The sequence below is a fragment of the Equus asinus genome, unplaced genomic scaffold (genome assembly GCF_041296235.1).
Source record: "Equus asinus isolate D_3611 breed Donkey unplaced genomic scaffold, EquAss-T2T_v2 contig_2, whole genome shotgun sequence".
Classification (NCBI taxonomy): Eukaryota; Metazoa; Chordata; class Mammalia; order Perissodactyla; family Equidae; genus Equus; species Equus asinus.
This window is the reverse complement of record NW_027224849.1, coordinates 79,948-98,630: the sequence shown is the minus strand read 5'-3', so window position 1 is coordinate 98,630 and position 18,683 is coordinate 79,948. Positions and strand designations below refer to the sequence as shown.

The 18,683-nt window shown below is 36.9% G+C and overlaps 1 pseudogene; it reads right to left on the bottom strand.

Annotated features, from left to right (window-relative positions):
• Positions 1-17,323: 17,323 nt before the first annotated feature.
• Positions 17,324-18,363, bottom strand: LOC139043307 (olfactory receptor 2T12-like; annotated as a pseudogene).
• Between the last annotated feature and the right edge of the window lie 320 nt (positions 18,364-18,683).

Here is an 18,683-nt window from a genome sequence, read left to right as displayed (position 1 = left end):
CTCTCTTTGTTAGAAAAATAATATTCTTCTCTGCATCTCCCAATCTATTCAAAAAGGGGGAAATGTTTCTGACTGTTGGGTTTGTCCTCAGGAGCACCGTTCTGTACATAAGTCTAGAGATTCTTTAGTACATTTAATTACCAATCTCTCTGCCATTCCTCTCCTAATTCTTTGTCCTAAGTGTCTAGAATTCTTTGCCTGACCAATCAAATCCTTGGTTTTGTCAATTTCATTATAATGACTCCATGGTATGTACTCCCTTAGGGTCTAGCTTCTCTTACATTTTGCAGAAAAGCCTGTGTAAATCACATTGTTTAAATTTCTACCAAACTAGAGGTCATTATGCAACTGGATTGTTGGTTAAACTTTTTTCATTATGTGACCAATCAAAAACTCTGTATTGGGCATCACCATTGAGTTTACTTCACAGACTAAAATGTAAAATTAGTTACACACATAGTCAAGGGTGTTCAGTGCCTGTTGGTAGAAACCCCAGCACAGCTGCCAGATTGAAAAAAAACCTATTTCCTAGGATAGGCACCGTCATGGATAAATATATGATCATAAATTTCTCTAAATCCCTGACAGATATTGCTATATCTGTCACTAAAGAAATAGCTGCCAAAGAAAAGTCTGTGGATCCTCTTGCACAACTTGTATTAGGTAATAGAATTTTTTGTGCTTATCTCCCAGCTGAACAGGATGGCTTTTTCCTGCAGTAAACGCCTCTATTCCTTGGTATCTCTTCCTTGGCAAACACCTGTATTGAAATAAAAACTGAACTAGACAAAATCTGAACACAAACCGAATTGTTAAATGTTGTGCCCACTGACACTCCATGGTTTTTGATCACTTTAACTGGCTACCCTCAGGAATGGCCTGGTTTGGGTCTATTCTCCAGTTTCAACTTAGTGTTTTATTTATTATAATAGAAATTCTCACTGTTGTAAAACTGTCTCCTGTGCATAACTCAATGTTATAAGAATACCACTTGGATAATAATCACTCAATGCATTTATATGACTGCTAACACTTATGAGCCTTCACCTGAGAAAATTCAAGGAACTATAGACAGTATTTGCCCTTAAAGAAATATGATGGTGTCTGCTCTGGTGCTGTTTTTGCTCAAGTAGGACTTAAAGCTCTTAAGGAAATTGTGTTTCTCCTTGTGTGGGACATGACATACTGGGAATGAGCTTTCCTTAAAATGAAGGATGGAGGATGCTATGATGACTGATCAGCAATGTTTTTTAACAGTTGATCAGCAATGCTTTCCAATAGTTGATCAGCAATGCTTTCAAAGAAAGATCTCAATCAAAAGGGGAAAATGTCAAAATCGACTATAATGGAGCCATTTTAATATGGAGTTGGAGCTGCCTTTCAAGAGAAACAGCCTTGCTGTCTTAAACATTAGACTGGGCCAAACTCTCAGACTGTGTCAAAATGGCAGTTGTTTCACAAGCAATTGTTTGAGAAGTCAGCAGGAGAACAGACATCCAGACCACAAAAACTGAAGATTGTGGGCTGACCCTGATCCAGTGCTCCAGGCTCTTTGCTCCAAAAATTCAAACTTTTTTCATCTTGCAAAACTAAAACTCTGGGACATCAGCATCATGGCAGAGTGAGCTTGTCTGGTAATCTCGCCTCTCCACCGCACAACAAAAAGACATTCATACTACAACAGAGGGCATCCAAACACAACACAAAAGAACTCTGGGGGACACAAACAGCCGTACAATGGAGGGCAGAGAAGCTGGAACTCCCTTCAAAGGAGGTGGAAGAGAGTAAGAGAAAACTTTTCTCCCTCTCCAAAAGACTAGGATCTGGAACCATGGGCAGCCTCCAAGAGGGAAGGAACTGGGGAGGGGACACTCATTTGCAGGAACACCAAAGATCCCCAAAGGTCCTCATGGCCAAGGGGAAAGCCCCTACTGAGGTGAATACTAAAGCAGGGATGACCTCATCAAGCCAACACCACAGGAGAGGAGACAGCAAGGGTAGAGGGAGAAACTCCTGAGAGCATGTGGAAGAAACTGCCTCTCCCTCCACCCGCCCAGGCCTGACTCCAGTGCTTGGGATCTCAGCAAAATGCAGAGGACTCAGAATATGTGGCTCTTGACCCCCACCCAGTGGTGATAGGAGGTAACTGTGACCAAATAATACCATGATGCAGTAAAACAGAGCCACACTCTCTAGCAGTATCAAAAGTTATAGTAAATCTCCAGAATAGAGAGAAAATGACAAGTATGCAGAAATCAGTCCTGAAGACAAAGAAATATGTAATCTAAATGACAGAGAACTCAAAGTAGCTGTCACCAAAAAACTCTACAAGTTAAAAGAGAATGTAGAGAAATAATTCAGTGTGTTCAGGAGCTACTTCACAAAAGAGATTGAAACTATCAAGAAGAATCAATAAGAAATAATGGAGATGAAAGACACAATGGAAGAGAAATATGGATTCCCTGAATCCTCAGGTGGACATCATAGAGGAATGAATCAGCATAATCATTGTGGATAGACATGTTGAAATGCTCCAAACAGAGGAGGAGAGAAAACTAAGACTTAAAAGAAATGAAGAAAGTCTCTGAGAAATGTCCAACTCAATTAGGAAACGCAACATAAGAATTACAGGTATTCAAGAGGGAGAAAAGAAAGAGAATGGAGCAGAAAACTTGTTCAAAGAAGTAATAGCAGAGAACATCCCAAACCTAGGGAAGGAGATGGAAATCCATGTGAAAGAGGCTACCAGATCTCCTAAATATGTCAATGTAAAAAGACCTACTGCAAGGCATATTGTAGTGAAACTGGCAAAAGAGAATGACAAAGAAAAAATGCTAAAGGCAGCAAGGTAGAAAAAATAACCTACAAAGGAACTCCTATCAGGCTTTCAGTGGATTTCTCTGCAGAAACCTTACAGGCTAGGACAGCCTGGAATGACAATTTCAAATCTTTGGAGGACAAAAACTTTCAGCCAAGAATACTCTATCCAGCAAAAATATCCTTCAGATAGCATGGAGAAATAAAAAACATTCCCAGATAAACAGAAAGCTAACAGAGATCATAGCCATGAGACTCCTTCTACAAGTAATCCTCAAGAAGGTCCTCATACCTGAAAAAAAGGGAGAAAAGGCTTACAAAACACAGGGTAAGGAGATAAATAGGTAGATGAAATCAGAAAATTGTAGTTATACATCAGAACAGGATGGCAAATACTCAAGTATAAGATTAAAGATAAAGAGAAGGAAAACACCAAAAACAAAGATAATCTTGTCACTTTAATCACAAACTCACAACACAAGATGGAATAAGATGTGAGAAAAACAACCTAGGAGGGGAAAAGGAAAGGGACTGAATCAGTTTAGTCTAATGAAATAAGAGGCCATCAGAAAATGGAGCATCTTATCTATGAGGTTTTGAATACAAAATTCATGGTAACAACGAAACAAAAAAGCAGAATGTAGGCACAAATAATAAATCAGAAGGAAACAAACAAACAAAAAACACAACATAAAAAACTACATAACTCAATTGGTAGACCAAAATACACAGGACAAGAAACAAAGGAAATGCAGGAGACCTGATAAATGAGTGATAAAATGGCAGCATTAAGCCCTCATATATCGATAATCACCCTAAATGTAAACGGATTGAATTCTCCAATCAAAAGAGTGGCAAGATGGATTAAAGAACAAGACCCAACAATATGCTGCCTCCAGGAAACACATCTCAGCTCCAATGACAAACACAGGTTCAGACTGGAGGGATGGAACATGATATTCCAAGCTAATGGCAAGCAAAAGAAAGCAGGTGTTGCCATACTTAAATCAGACAAAGTAGACTTCAAGATAAGGCAGGTAAAGAGAGACAAAAGAGGGCAGTATATAATGACTAAAGTGACACTTCACCAAGGCGACATGACACATAAATACCTATGGCCCATAAATAGGTGCACCAAAGTACATAAAGCAACTATTAACAAGCATAAAAGAAGATATTAACAATAACACAATAATAGTAGAGGACCTCAACACTCCACTCATATCAACGGATAGATCACCCAGACAGAAAATCAACAAGGAAACAGTGGAATTAAAGGAAAACCTAGACCAGTTGGATTTAATAGACCTATATAGAACACTCCATCCAAAAACAGCAGAATACATATTCTTCTCAACTGCGCATGGAACATGCTCAAGGATAGACCATATGTTGGGAAACAAAGGCAAGCCTCAATAAACTTAAGAAGATTGAAATAATAACAAGCATCTTTTCTGATCGCAATGCTATAAAGCTAGAAATTAATTACAAGAAAAAGTCTGAGAAAGGGACAAAGATGTGGAGACTAAACAACAGGCTATTGAACAACCAATGTATCATTCAAGAAATTAAAGGAAAAATCAAAAAATATCTGGAGACAAATGGAAATGAAAACATACCATACCAACTCATATGGCATGCAGCAAAAGCCATATTAAGAGGGAAATTCATCACACTACAGGCTTGCTTTAACAAACAAGAAAAAATCTCAACTAAGTAATCTCAAAGTAATCCTAACTGAATCAGAAAAAAGAAGAAGTAGCAAAGCCCAAAGTCAGCAGAAGGAGAGAAATAATAAAAATCAGAGCAGAAATAAATGCTATTGAAACAAAAAAGGCAGTAGAAAGGATCAATGAAACAAAGAACTGGTTCTTTGAGAAGATAAACAAAATTGACAAACCCCTAGCCAGACTTACAAAGAAAAAAAAGAGAGAAAGCTCAGATAAATAAAATTAGAAATGAAAGAGGAGAAATAACAACGGATATCACAGAAACACAACAGATTATAAGATAATCATATGAAAAGCTATATGCCAACAAAATGGACAACATAGAGGAAATGGATAAATTCTTCGATTCTTACAACCTCCCAAAGCAGAACCAGGAAGAAATAGATAATCTGAATAGACGAATCACAAGGAAAGAGATTGAACCTGTAATCAAAAGCATCCCAAAGAATAAAAGCCTGGGATGAGAAGTTTCCCTGGGGAATTCTACCAAACATTCAGAGAGGATTTAATACCTATCATTCTCAAGCTATTCCAAATAATTAGGGAGGATGGAACACTTCCTAATATATTCCACGAGGCCAACATCACTGTGATACCAAAGCCTGACAAGGACAACACAAAAAAGGAAAACTACAGGCCAATATCACTGATGAACATAGATGCAAAAATCCTCAACAAAATATTGGCAACCCGAATTCAGCAACACATCAAAAGGATCATACATCACGATCAAGTGGGATTCATACCAGGGACACAGGGATGGTCCAACATCCGCAAATCAATCAATGTGCTACACCATGTCAACACTGAGGAATAAAAACCACATGATCATTTCAATAGATGCAGAGAAAGCATTTGACAAGATCCAACAGCCACTTATGATAAAAACTCTTAAGAAAATGGGGATAGAAGGAAATTACCTCAACAGAATAAAGGTCATTTATGACAAACACATAGCCAACATCATAGTCAATGGGCCAAAACTGAACACCGTCCCCCTGAGAACAGGAAGAAGGCAAGGATGCCCACTATCACCACTCTTATTCACCATAGTACTGGAGGTTTTGGCCAGAGCAATTAGGCAAGAGAAAGGAATAAAAGGAATCCAAACAGGGAGTGAAGAATCGAAACTCTTGCTGTTTACAGGTGACATGATCTTATATATAGAAAACCCTAAAGGATCCATCAGGAAACTAATAGAAATAATTAACAACTACAGTAAAGTTGCGGGGTACAAAACTTACAAAACTTGTTTGCATTTCTATACTCTAATAATGAACTTACGGAAAGAGAAATCAAGAATATAATTCCATTTATAATTGCAACAAAAAGAATAAAGTATCTAGGAATAAATTAAACCAAGGAGGTGAAGGGCTTATGCAATGAAAACTATAAGACATTATTGAAAGATATAGATGATGACATAAAGAGATGGAAAGAGATTCCATGCACATGAATTGGTGGAATAAACATAATGAAAATTCCATATTACCCAAAGCATTCTACAGATTCAATGAAACCCAATCAGAATCTCAATGACATTTTTCATAGAAACAGAACAAAGAATCCTAAAATTCATATGGGGCAAGCAAAGACCCTGAATTACTAAAGTAAACCTGAGAATGAAATCAAAGCTGGAGGCATCATAATCCCTGATTCAAAATGTACTACAAAGCCATAGTGATCAAAACAACTTGGTATCGGTACAAAAACTGGCACACAGATCAAGGGAACAGAACTGAAAGCCCAGAAATAAAACTGCACATACATGGACAGCTAATCTTTGACAGAGTTGCCAAAAACATTCAATGGAGAAAAGATAGTCTCTTCAATAAATGGTGTTGGGAAAACTGGACAGCCACTTGCAAAAGAATGAAAGTAGACCATTACCTCATGCCATACACAAAAATAAACTCAAAATGAATCAAAGAGTTGAAGGTAAGTCCTGAAACCGTAAAACTCCTGTAAGATAATACAGGCAGTACACTCTTTGACATCAAACTTAAAAGGATCTTTCAAATACTATGTCTTCTCAGACAAGGGAAACAAAAGAAAAAGTAAACAAGTGGGACTTCATCAGACTAAAGAGCTTCCTCAAGGCAAAGGAAACTAGGATCAAAACTAAAAGACAATCCACCAAGTAGGAGAAAACATTTGCAAATCATATATCCAACAAGGGGTTAATCTCTGTAATATATAAGGAACTCAGACAACTGAACAACAACAACAAAAAACAGTCTGATCAAAAAAGGGGCAGAGGATACGAACAGACATTTTTCCAAAGAAAATATACAGATGGCCAATAAACACATGAAAAGACGTTCGATGGGAAAAGAACAGTCTCTTCAATAAATGGTGTTGGGAAAACTGGACAGTTACATGCAAAAGAATAAAAGAAGACCATTACCTTACACTATGCACAAAAATCAACTCAAAATGGATTAAAGACTTGAGTGCAAGACTGGAAACCATGAAACCATGATAATTCTAGAAGAAAACATAAGCAGTACCCTCTTTGACATCGGTCTTAGCAGTATATTTTCAAGAACCATGTCTGACCAGGCAAGGGAAACAAAAGAAAAAATGGACAAATGGACATCAAATTAAAAAGCTTCTGCACAGCAAAGGAAAGCATCAACAAAATGAAAAGACAACCTAACAATTGGGAGAAGATATTTGCAAACCATATATTAAATAAGGGATTAATATCCAAAATATACAAATAACTCATACAGCTCAACAACAACAAAAAACCAATAACCCAATTAAAAAATGGGCAAAGGATCTGAACAGAGATTTCTCCAAAGAAGATCTACGGATGGCCAACAGGCATATGAAGAGATGCTCAACATCATTAGCTACCAGGGAAATGCAAATCAAAACTACAATGAGGTATCACCTCACTCCAGTCAGAATGGCTATAGTTAACAAGACAGGAAACAACAAGTGTTGGAGAGGATATGGAGAGAAGGGAACCCTCACACACTGCTGGTGGGAGTGCAAACTGGTGCAGCCACTATGGAAAGCAATATATATCCTCAGAAAATTAAGAACAGATCTACCATATGATCCAGCTATCCCACTGCTGGGTATTTATCCAAAGAAGTTGAAAATGCAAAGGTATAAAGATATTTGCACCCCTATGTTCATTGCAGCATTATACACAATAGCCAAGACTTGGAAGCAACCTAGGTGCCCATCAAGGGACAAATGGATAAAGAAGATGTGGTATTTATACACAATGGAATACTACTCAGCCGTAAGACAGGATGAAATCCAGCCATTTGTGACAACATGGATGGTCCTTGAGGGTATTCTGCTGATTGAAATTAGTCAGAGGGAGACAGTCAAATCAAAGTATGATCTCACTCATAAGTAGAAGATAAAAACAATGACAAACAAACACATAGCAATGGCAATTGGATTGGTGGTTACCATAGGGGAAGGGAGGGGAGGGCAAAAGAGGTGATTAGGCTCACATGTCGGGGGGTGAACTATAATTAGTTTTTCGATGGTGAACATGATGTAATCTACACAGAATTTGAAAGGTATTACGATGTACATCTGAAAGCTATATAATGTTATAATCCAATGTTACTGCAAGTAAAAAAATTAAAAATTTTTTTACAAAGATGTTTGACAACACTAATCATCAGGGAAATACAAATCAAAACTACACTAAGATACCATCTTACGCCTGTTAAAATAGCTATAATCACTAAGACTAAAAATAGCAAATGTTAGAGAAGGTGTGGAGAAATGGGACCCCTCACACACTGCTGGTGGGAATGCAGCTGGTGCAGCCACTATGGAAAAGAGTATGGAGAGTCCTCAAAATGCTAATAATAGAAATACCTTATGACCCAGCTGTCTCACCTCTGGTATCTACCCAAACAACTTGAAACCAACAATCCAAGGTAACATATGTATCCCTATGTTCATTGCAGCACTATTCACCATAGCCAAGACATGAAAACAATACAAGTGCCTATCAACTGATGATTGGATAAAGAAGATGTGGTATATATATACAATGGGATACTACTCAGCCATAAAAAAGACAAAATCATCGCAATGGCAACAGCATGGATGGACCTGGAGGGAATTATTCTAAGCCAAATAAGCCAGACTGAGAAAGACAAACAGCATATGATTTCACACGTATGTGGAATATAAACAAACGCATGGACAAAGCAAATGATTCAGTGTTTACCAAGGGAAGGGGGTGGGGAGTGAGCACAGGGGTTGAAGGGGAGCACTTATGCTGTGGTAGACAAGAAATAATGTACAACTGAAATTTCACAATGATGCAAATTATTATGAACTCAATTAAAAATAAATTTTAGAAAAACTGAGAATTGTGGACTCTTGGAAGATAGAATTAATAGTTAATGTTAAGCGCAGGCTAGCTCTCTGTCTCCAACTCCAATTAAAATTCTTTGTAATACAACTTCACTTCTTCGCCTTTAAATGCCCCAGGCTTTTACTCCCTAGAGGGTGTCAATCTACAAAAACAGAAACCAGTTTATGAGGCAAAGTGTTTATTTGGGATCAAAGAATTGCAATTTGGGGAGCACTGATTCAGTGAGAAACCCGAGTAACGTTCTGATTACAGCAGAAGGACTCAGGGTTTTTATGGGAAAAAGGGAGGAAGATGAGGTGAGTTGTATCAAAGACGAGTTTATTGGTGCTAGATGAGGTAAGGCTCGGTTTGTTCTTTATAGACTGCTTTGAGATTTGATCATGAGGCAAAAGGCTAGATCGGAACTTCATTCATTGGTTATCAATGCAGTCATCAGGAAAGCCCAATTTTATCAGTCCTTACAAACAGGATCTTCTTGCTCTTACTGCCTTCTTGGAATGTTGGCAGTTTGATTTAGTTTGGAAGATAAAACAAGACATGCACAACAATTTCTTTAAAATGGCCATGCTGTCTCTATTCTAATGTGGCTCCACTCATGTCATCTTTCATATAGGATATTATTTGGGTTTCTACCTGAATCTGTGCTTCCAAAATTGTAATTATTTGATTCCAAGTAAACACTCTACCTCTTAAACTAGTTTCTGTTTTTGCAGATTGACATTACTTTTTGATTACCTCAATATTTCAAAGTGTTTGAAACTCATTGTCAGTCTTTTTCTGTTTCTTTTCTCCTTTCTCTCTGATCCTATCCTGAGCTAATTACATTCAACTTTCTGTTTGGAGTTTTGCATTTTCTCCACCACACCCTTCCTCATAATGAACTCTATGCTGAAAATATTTTGCTATTGAGTAATTATTTATGTGTGTATGGCTATTCTGGGAGAAAGTGACATGTGACCTCTCGGGCACTTAGGGCTAGCTCAAGAAAGATCTTTTGTCAGATCTCTCTGAAATTTTAGACTTTCAAAGACTGCTTTTTTTTTTTTTTGAGGAAGATTAGTCCTGAGCTAACATCTGCTGCCATTCCTCCTCTTTTTTGCTGAGGAAGACTGGCCCTGAGCTAACATCCGTGCCCATCTTCCTCTATTTTATGTGTGGGATGCTTATCATGGCTTGATGAGATCCGAACCTGTGAACCACAGGCAGCTGAAGCGGAAAGTGGGAAATTAACCACTGCGCCACCTGGCTGGCCTCAAAAGACTGCTGTTTTAATTATGTAGGTAAGAACGAGGTATGCCTCCCTTCTGGAGCACCTAATTTACATGGACGTAGACATGCAATCTCACTTTTCAACACAGATTCAGAAATTCAGATAAGAAGACTTTGACACAAAATGTCTCACGTAATCTCACTCTGTAGTTCCAGGGAAAAGCACCCTCGTATCTAATGTACAGCCCAGATATAACGTTGACCATTTACACGGAGTCTTGCTTTTCATTGAGCCTCTACAAACCCACCATTCTTTAAATTTTACCTAAACTCCACCCTTTCCTCAAATATAGAACACTCTTATTTTGTTTAATGAGACACTGTCATTTCTGGCGCTTGTCGCCCTTGTCATTGCAGTAATTTGGTAAAGCTGCCTTTACTGGAATGGATGTGTCCCTAGTGGTCTTGAGCTGAGCTAGGACAGAACTAAAGGAAGAGTTCAAACACATGCAGTTTTTTTTCTCTTGCACAGTGCGTACCGGGTGGCAGCAGCTGGGAGTTTTCTGCCAAAATCCCAATGGTAACTGCTGGAAGATGCTCATGGGCTTTCGCAATAAGCTCCAGGCTGCACAAGTATGGGTGGCAGTCACTTCCAAAATTATATTTGAGTGGGTGCCATAAGGGCCCAAAGGCATTGGGAGAGCCGCCTTCTTTTATAATTCAGACATGGCCTACTTTTGTTCAATTCCTCACACAAATATAGCTTTCTTTCTGGTAGTGTTACAGGTGGGAGCTAGCAATATTCCCAGATGTGGAATATGTGTTCTCCAAAATCTTAGCAGAAGGAAGAAAATGACACATATCATAGCATAAATAAATGAAATAGAGACCAAGAAATAAAGAAAAAAAGTCGATAGCACTAAAGGTGGTTTCTTGAGGAGATAAAATTGACAAACTTTTAGCTACACTAAGAAAAAGTCTCACATTAGTAAAATAAGAAATTTAAGAGTAGTCATCACAACTGAAGATACAAAAATACTTAGGATCATAAAACACTTCTATGAATAACTATTATGCCAAAAAATCAGACCACCTTAAAGAAGTGGATGAATTCCTAGACACACAAAGCCTGCTAAGAATGAATTAGGAAGAAATAGGAAATCTGAACATATCAATAAGTAGCAAGGTGACTGAATCAGTAAACAAAAACCTCCCAGAACAGAAAAGTCCGGGATAGCTGTCTTCATTGGTGAATTCTACCAAACATTTAAAGAGTTAACATCAACCCTTCTCAAGCTCTTCCAAAAACTTGAAGGAGAGTGGAGATTCCCAAACTCATTTAAAAAGTCCAGGTTTACCTTGATACCAAAGCCAGATAACGACACAATAGACCAGTTTCTTTGATGAATATAGATGTAAAAAGTCTCAAGAAAGCAAACTGAACTCAAGAACATATCGAAAGGATCAGTTACTGTGATCAACTTGGGTTTATCCCTGGGATGCCAAGTGTCCAGAAACCTATCTTGAAATCATAGAACTTTACAATCTAAATGACAAAGAAATCCAAAACAGTCAGAAAACAACTAAAAAGATGGTGATAGTGAGCCCTTACCTATCAACATTACTTTAATGATAAATAGATTAAATTCTCCACTAAAAAAAAACATATAATGTGCAGTCAGCCTGGTGGCATTAAGCTCCTGTGCTCCACTTGGGTGGCCAGCAGTTTGCCGGTTCGGATCCCAGGTGCGGACCTACACACCACTTATCAAGCCATGCTGTGGCAGGAGTGCCACATATGAAGTAGAGGAAGACGGGGACAGATATTAGCTCAGGGCTAACCTTCCTCACAAAAACCAAAAACATAAAATGGCTGAATATATAAATAAAACAAAATTTAACGATATGCTGTGTACAAGAGACACAGTTTAGCTTTAAGGATACACAGAGACTGAAAGGGTAGGGACGCAAAAAGATATTTCAAGTAAATGGTAAGCAAAATAGAAGAAGTGTAGATATACTCATATCAGACCAATTAGATATTAAGCTAAACATTGCCAAAGAGATCAATAAGGTTATTATATAATGATAAAGAAGTGAATTCATCAAGAAGATATGAGCATCTAAATATATAAAGCAAACACTAACAAAACTAAATGGAGAAATAATCAGCAATATAATAATAGTAGAGGATTTCAATATCTGACTCTCATCAATGGAGAGACATGCTGATATAAAATCAATAAGCAAAGACTTGAACAACAGTCTAGAAAAATGTTCTAAAAGACTTACACAGAACATTTCATCCAACTACAGAAGAATATACATTTTTCACATATGTACTCAGAACATTCTCCAGAGTAAATCAAATAGACCAAAAAACAGATCTCCTCAAAGTCAAGAAGTTAGAAATTATATTAAGTATCTTTTCCAACCACAATAGTACGAAGCTAGAAATCAAAAAAAGCAGGAAAATAAGAAAATTTTAAAAAGTATGGAAATTAAACAACACATTCTTGAATAACTAAAAAAATCAAAGAAGAAATGAAAATGAAAATCACAAAAAAATATCTTGGGGGCAAATGCAAACACAGCTCACCAAAATTTATGGATTGCAGCAAAAGCAATACCAAGAGGCAAGTTTAAAAATATAAACACAAACATAAGAAAATATATCAAATAAACAAGATAACACTACTACTCAAGGAACTAGAAAAAGAAGCAAAAACTAAGATCAAAGTTCACAGAAGGAAGGACAGACATATTAAAAAGTAGAGCAGAAGTTAGTGAAATAGAAAATAGGAAAACAATTTAAAATATGAACAAAAGTAAGAGCTTTTTTAAATGATTAGCAGAAGTGACAAAACTTTAGCAAAACTAACATCCAAAAAATGGAGGACCCAAATAAATATAATTAGAAGACAAGACATTACAAATGATACCATTAAAATACAAAGATCAGGGCCTGGCCCCGTGGCCGAGTGGTTAAGTTCGCGCGCTCCGCTGCAGGCGGCCCAGTGTTTGGTTGGTCCGAATCCTGGGCGCGGACATGGCGCTGCTCATCAAACCACGCTGAGGCAGCGTCCCATATGCCACAACTAGAAGGACCCACAATGAAGAATATACACCTATGTACTGTGGGGCTTTGGGGAGAAAAAGGAAAAAATAAAATCTTTAAAAAGTACAAAGATCAAAAGAAACTATTATAAACAATTACACGCCAAGAAATTGGACAACACAGAAGAAATGGATAAATTCCTAGAAATGCATACCTACCAAAACAAAATCATAAAGAAACAGAAGATGTGAGCAGACTGATAATGACTAAGGAGCTAGAAGCTGTGATCAAACAGCGCAACAATGAAAAGACCAAGATCAGATTGTGTCACTGGTGAATTCTTCCTCACAAGTAAAGATGAATTAACATCAGTCCCTCTCGAAATTTTCCAAAAATTTGTAAAAGAAAGAAAACTGTCGAATTTATTTTACTCAGCTAGCACCACTATGACACTAAAGCCAGATAAGTACACTAAAAAATAAGTTCAGGCCCATGACTTTGACAAATATAGTTGCAAAAATTCTCAGCAAAATACTACCAAGCTGAACTCGGTAGCACACTTAAAGGATCACACATCACTATGAGGTGGCACTTGTCTCTGGGATACAAAAATGGCTCAACATACGCAAATCAACAAGTGTGATACACCGCATTTGTAAAATAAAGGGTAAAAATCTTATTCTTCTTTCAATGATGCAGAAAAATTACTTGAAAAATTTATCCTTCTTTTATAATAAAAGCTCTCAACTAATTGTGTAAAGAAATAATGTACTTGAACATAATAAAGTTCATATATGTAAGGTCCGTGATTAACATCAGACCCAATAGTGAAAGTTTGAGAGCTTTTCATCTAAATCATGAACAAGTGAAAGATGCACATCTTCATCACTCGATTTCAAGATAGTATTGGAAGTCCTAGCCAGAGCAATTCATTGAGAAAAAGAAATAAAGACACCAAAATCTGAAAGTTAAAGTAAATTTTTTTCTGTTTGGAGGTAACATAATTTTATGGATGAAAATCTTAAAGACTCAACCAAGAAATCCTTAGCATAATTCAATTCAGTAAAGCTGTTGGGTGCAAAATCAATCAAATTAAATTAGTCAATTTTATTTCTTTGCACTAACACCAAAATATATGATAAAGGTATTTAAAAAACCAATTTTATTTATAATACCATCAAGAAAATACTTAGGAATAAATTCAAGCAAAGCGGGGAGTCTATACACTATAAAGTATAAGAAAAAATTTGAAGAAGACACAAACAAATGGAAAAACATCCCATAATGATGGATCAGTGAGTTAATATTAAAATGTCAATACTTATCTAAAGCCATCTATATATTCAATGCAATCACTATCAAAATTCCAAGAGCATTTTTCAGAGAAATAGAAAAAATATCTCACAGTTTGTATGGGGATCACAAAAGATGCTGAATATTCAAAGCAATCTTGAGAAAAAATAGCATAGCTGGGAGCAACGGAAATCATTTCTTGATTTTACACAATATTACAAAGCTATGCTAATCAAAACTAGATGGTACTGATATAAAAATAAACATATACAACAATGGAACAGAATTGAGAGCCAAGATACAGACTCATGCATATATGGTCCAGTAATATTTGACAAAGGAGCTAAGCATGCTTAATGAGAAAAGGATTTTCTCTTCAATAAACAGTATTTGAACTACTGGATATTCACACACAATTAAATAAAATTGGACACCTATCTTACACCACTCACAAAAATTAACTGGAAATGGATGAAATAATTTAATGGAACACCTGAAACCATAAAACTCTCAGACGACAAGGTCTTAGAAGACCTCAATGTAGGTTTTGACATTGATATTTTTGGACATGACATGAAAAGTACAAGCAGAAAAAGCAAAAATCAACAAATAGGATGGCATTAAACTAAAAGCCTTCTTTACAATAAAATACTCAACAAAATGAAAAGCCAACATACTAAACATATAAAATATTTTCAAATTATGTGATGAGAGGTTAATATCCAAAATGCATATGGAACTCCTACAACTTAATAGCAAAAATACAAACAACCTGGTTGAAAAAATGGACAAAGGACCTGGATAGACATTATTCCAATAAAGACTTACAGATGACCAAAAAATACATGAGAAGATGCTTAATGTCACTAATCACCAGGGAAAAGCATATCAAAACCACAATGGGTTCACCTCACATCCGTAAGAATGACAATCATGAAAAAGACCAGAGATAACAATGTTGCTGAGGGTGTGAAGAAAAGGGAGTCTTGTGCACTGTTGTTGGTAATGTAAATTGGTATAGCTTCTATGGAAAACTGTATGGAGATTCTTCAAATAATTAAAAATAGAACTACCATATGATCCAACAACCCAACTTATGGGTATATAGCCAAATAAAATGAAATCAGAATCTCAAAGAGATATCTGTACATCCATGTTCATTGTAGCATTATTCACAATAGAAAACACCTGCAAACAACTTGTTTCATATGTATATATGTATTAAGTATATGTGTGTGTATACACACACACACACACACACACACACAATGGAATATTACTAAGCCACAATAAAGAAGGAAACCCAGGCATTTGTGACACACAGATTGACTTTGTAGGTACTATGCTAAATGGAAAATCAGAGTAAGAAAAATACTATATGATCTCACTTACATGTGGAATCTCAAAAAGCAATATGGATGAATCTCCAAAATATAGTATTGAGTGAAAGAAGCATGGCAAAATTAATTATATGTTCAAATAATGATTAGCTTCTTGGAGTTTTTGATTAGGAAAAAGCAAAAGGAAGACTCCAAGAGTACTAGAAATATGAAATATTCTAAATCTTGATCTTTGTTGTAGTTACATAAGCATATATATAGGTAAAATTTGTAACCTGTATGCTTGAGATTTGTATTAACTGCATTAACTAAAAACTGTATCAGCTGTAAGTAAATAATGCCTTGAAGATGATATGTTCAAGGTAACTCCCCACTTCAAGTTTTCTTACTGTTCCTGATTTTGCACATACAGCTTCTGCATGATGTTCCTCTGTTTTTAGACATCGATGGAAAACACATCGGTAGTGCCTTTTGAAAATTTTCTACAGAAACATTTATTTAGAAGCTAAGGGTAAAATCTCTGAAAAACAATCAAAAAAATAAAGAGACAGACATAGAATTTCCAAAACTATTTTGAAATTTTCTTTTTAATTTTGATTTCATATTTAATTTAACTGTCATCAGATAACAGGTCTATATTATTTCCCTGAAATGTATTGTTATTTTTGGTGCCCATATTTTGCATGATAAATAATTCTAGTTATCTGGACATTTGCAGATGTGAGGTGATCCACATAACAGACGGCTGACTTACTCAGGTTTGCTCACTCACTATCATCATGTGTTCTATTAAGACTAAGCATGTTTATGTGTCTGAATTCATATCCATGGACCCCATGAGCATCATGAATCAACATAACATTTAAGCATCATGGACACAATTAATTTCAAGAGAGAATTTAGTCATGGTGTACTTTAAAACAGATTGGCCATTGCAATTACAACTAGAGCCTGGGGAAAGATATACATTACTTAAACAAAAAGTTACATGAATTAAAATGGCTTGCCTTCAAGATCCAGATAAAACAGATTGTGAAAGACTGCTTACAAAAACAGTGAAAATATAACATGCACAGATCAAAGACATAGAACATAGTGTTTAAAATAAATTCCTGGACAGAAATCAATATACCAACTTAAAGGACAAGTTTGGGAGTCACATTTTAACACTTATTTGCTGCGTGATACTGAGAACAATATTAGTTTCCCATGCCTCCATTTTCTCACTTAGAAGATGGGTGTCAAAGTACTTATATCATATAGTTGTTAATAGGATGCAAAGTAATGTATAAAAATTGCTTGGTGTGGAGCATAGCAAATAGTAAGTGCTCAAAAAATAGCCTCTCTTAGTATGGTAGTCTCACGTAATTCTTAACAACTTCCTATTATACTGATCAAAGAATTTAACTTTCTCTTCAAGCCTTATTAAAGGAGAGAGAATTACCATATGTTTAAATGTTAACGACTTCAGGAAATTAGACTCGTTTAGCATTGAATAATTTGAAGAATGAGACTAAGTTTGCTGTCATTTTAAATTTACACATTTCCCCAGCCACCTTTCTCAGGGCCCCCTTGACCTCGCTGTTCCTCAGACTGTAGATGAGGGGGTTCAGCACAGGGGTGAAGACAGTGTAGCATGCTGACACGACCTTATCAAGGTCAGCTGACCTGTAGGATTTGGGTCTCATGTAGGTGGAAATGGCAGCTCCATTAAAGAGTCCCACCACAGCCAAATGTGAGGAGCAGGTGACAAAAGCCTTCTTGCAGGCTTCTCTAGAATGCATCTGGAGAACAGCTGCGACGATAAAACTGTAGGAGGTCAGGATGAGGGAAAAGGGGACCAGAAGCATTAACACACAGCAGATGTACATTACATTTTCGAAGACTGATGTGTCAGCAGAAGCCAAACGCACCAGCATGGGGGCCTCACAGAACAAATGGTCGATCTCACGTGCACCGCAAAATGGGAAGCTCAGGGTAGCAGCAGCCTGCATGAGCCCATCAGCTGCCCCCAGGAACCAAGACCCCAAAGTCATTCTCAGGCATAATTGCTGGCTCATGAGGACAGGATATCTCAGTGGATGGCAAACAGCCACGTAGCGGTCATAGGACATGGCTCTAAAAGGAAACTCTCGCCGCCACCCAGTGTGAGTGAAAAAAGAGCCGCAGCACACAACCAGCAGGGGAGATGGACTTCTTGCCAGTCAAGTAGTCAGCAGCCATTTTGGAAATGATCGTGGCAACCAGCATCACATCCATGAGGGAGAGTTGGCTCAGTAGGAAATGCATGGGTGTGTGGAGCCGGGGGTCCCAGTAAATCAGGAGAAGCATGACGACATTGCCCATAAGAGAAGCAATGGCCGTTGTCAGCACCACCATGAAGAGAAAGAGGTGGGGTCTTGTATGTTTAAAGAGTCCTAGAAGAATGAAGTCTGATGTTGTGTTTCTCTTCTCCACGATTTCTTCTGGTGTGATTCTGCAAATGGAAAAATAGAGAAGGAAGGGACTTTCATCATCTACAAACCTTAGTTTGGCTTCATAACTTCTGCACATGTGCTGGATATGGAATCCAAGGTCCTGACTCAAAGCCCTACATCCCAGTTAAGATGGTTCTGCTTGACCTGTTATTCCACTTCTCTGTAACTCAGCCTTTCACTGTTTTAAATAACGTTAGTCTATGTATTTCACACAATGATATATTGGTTGGTTGGTATAATAGATCAAAATGAATCAAAAGTAGAAAAAAGCTTTCAAAGATTATAGAATTGTAAGTAGTTAATTTGGCTGTTTTTTATATTATTTAATAATTATTATTATTGTGCTTTTCTTATGTGTACTGAAACCAAAATTTAACCAAGTTAGAAAATAAACAC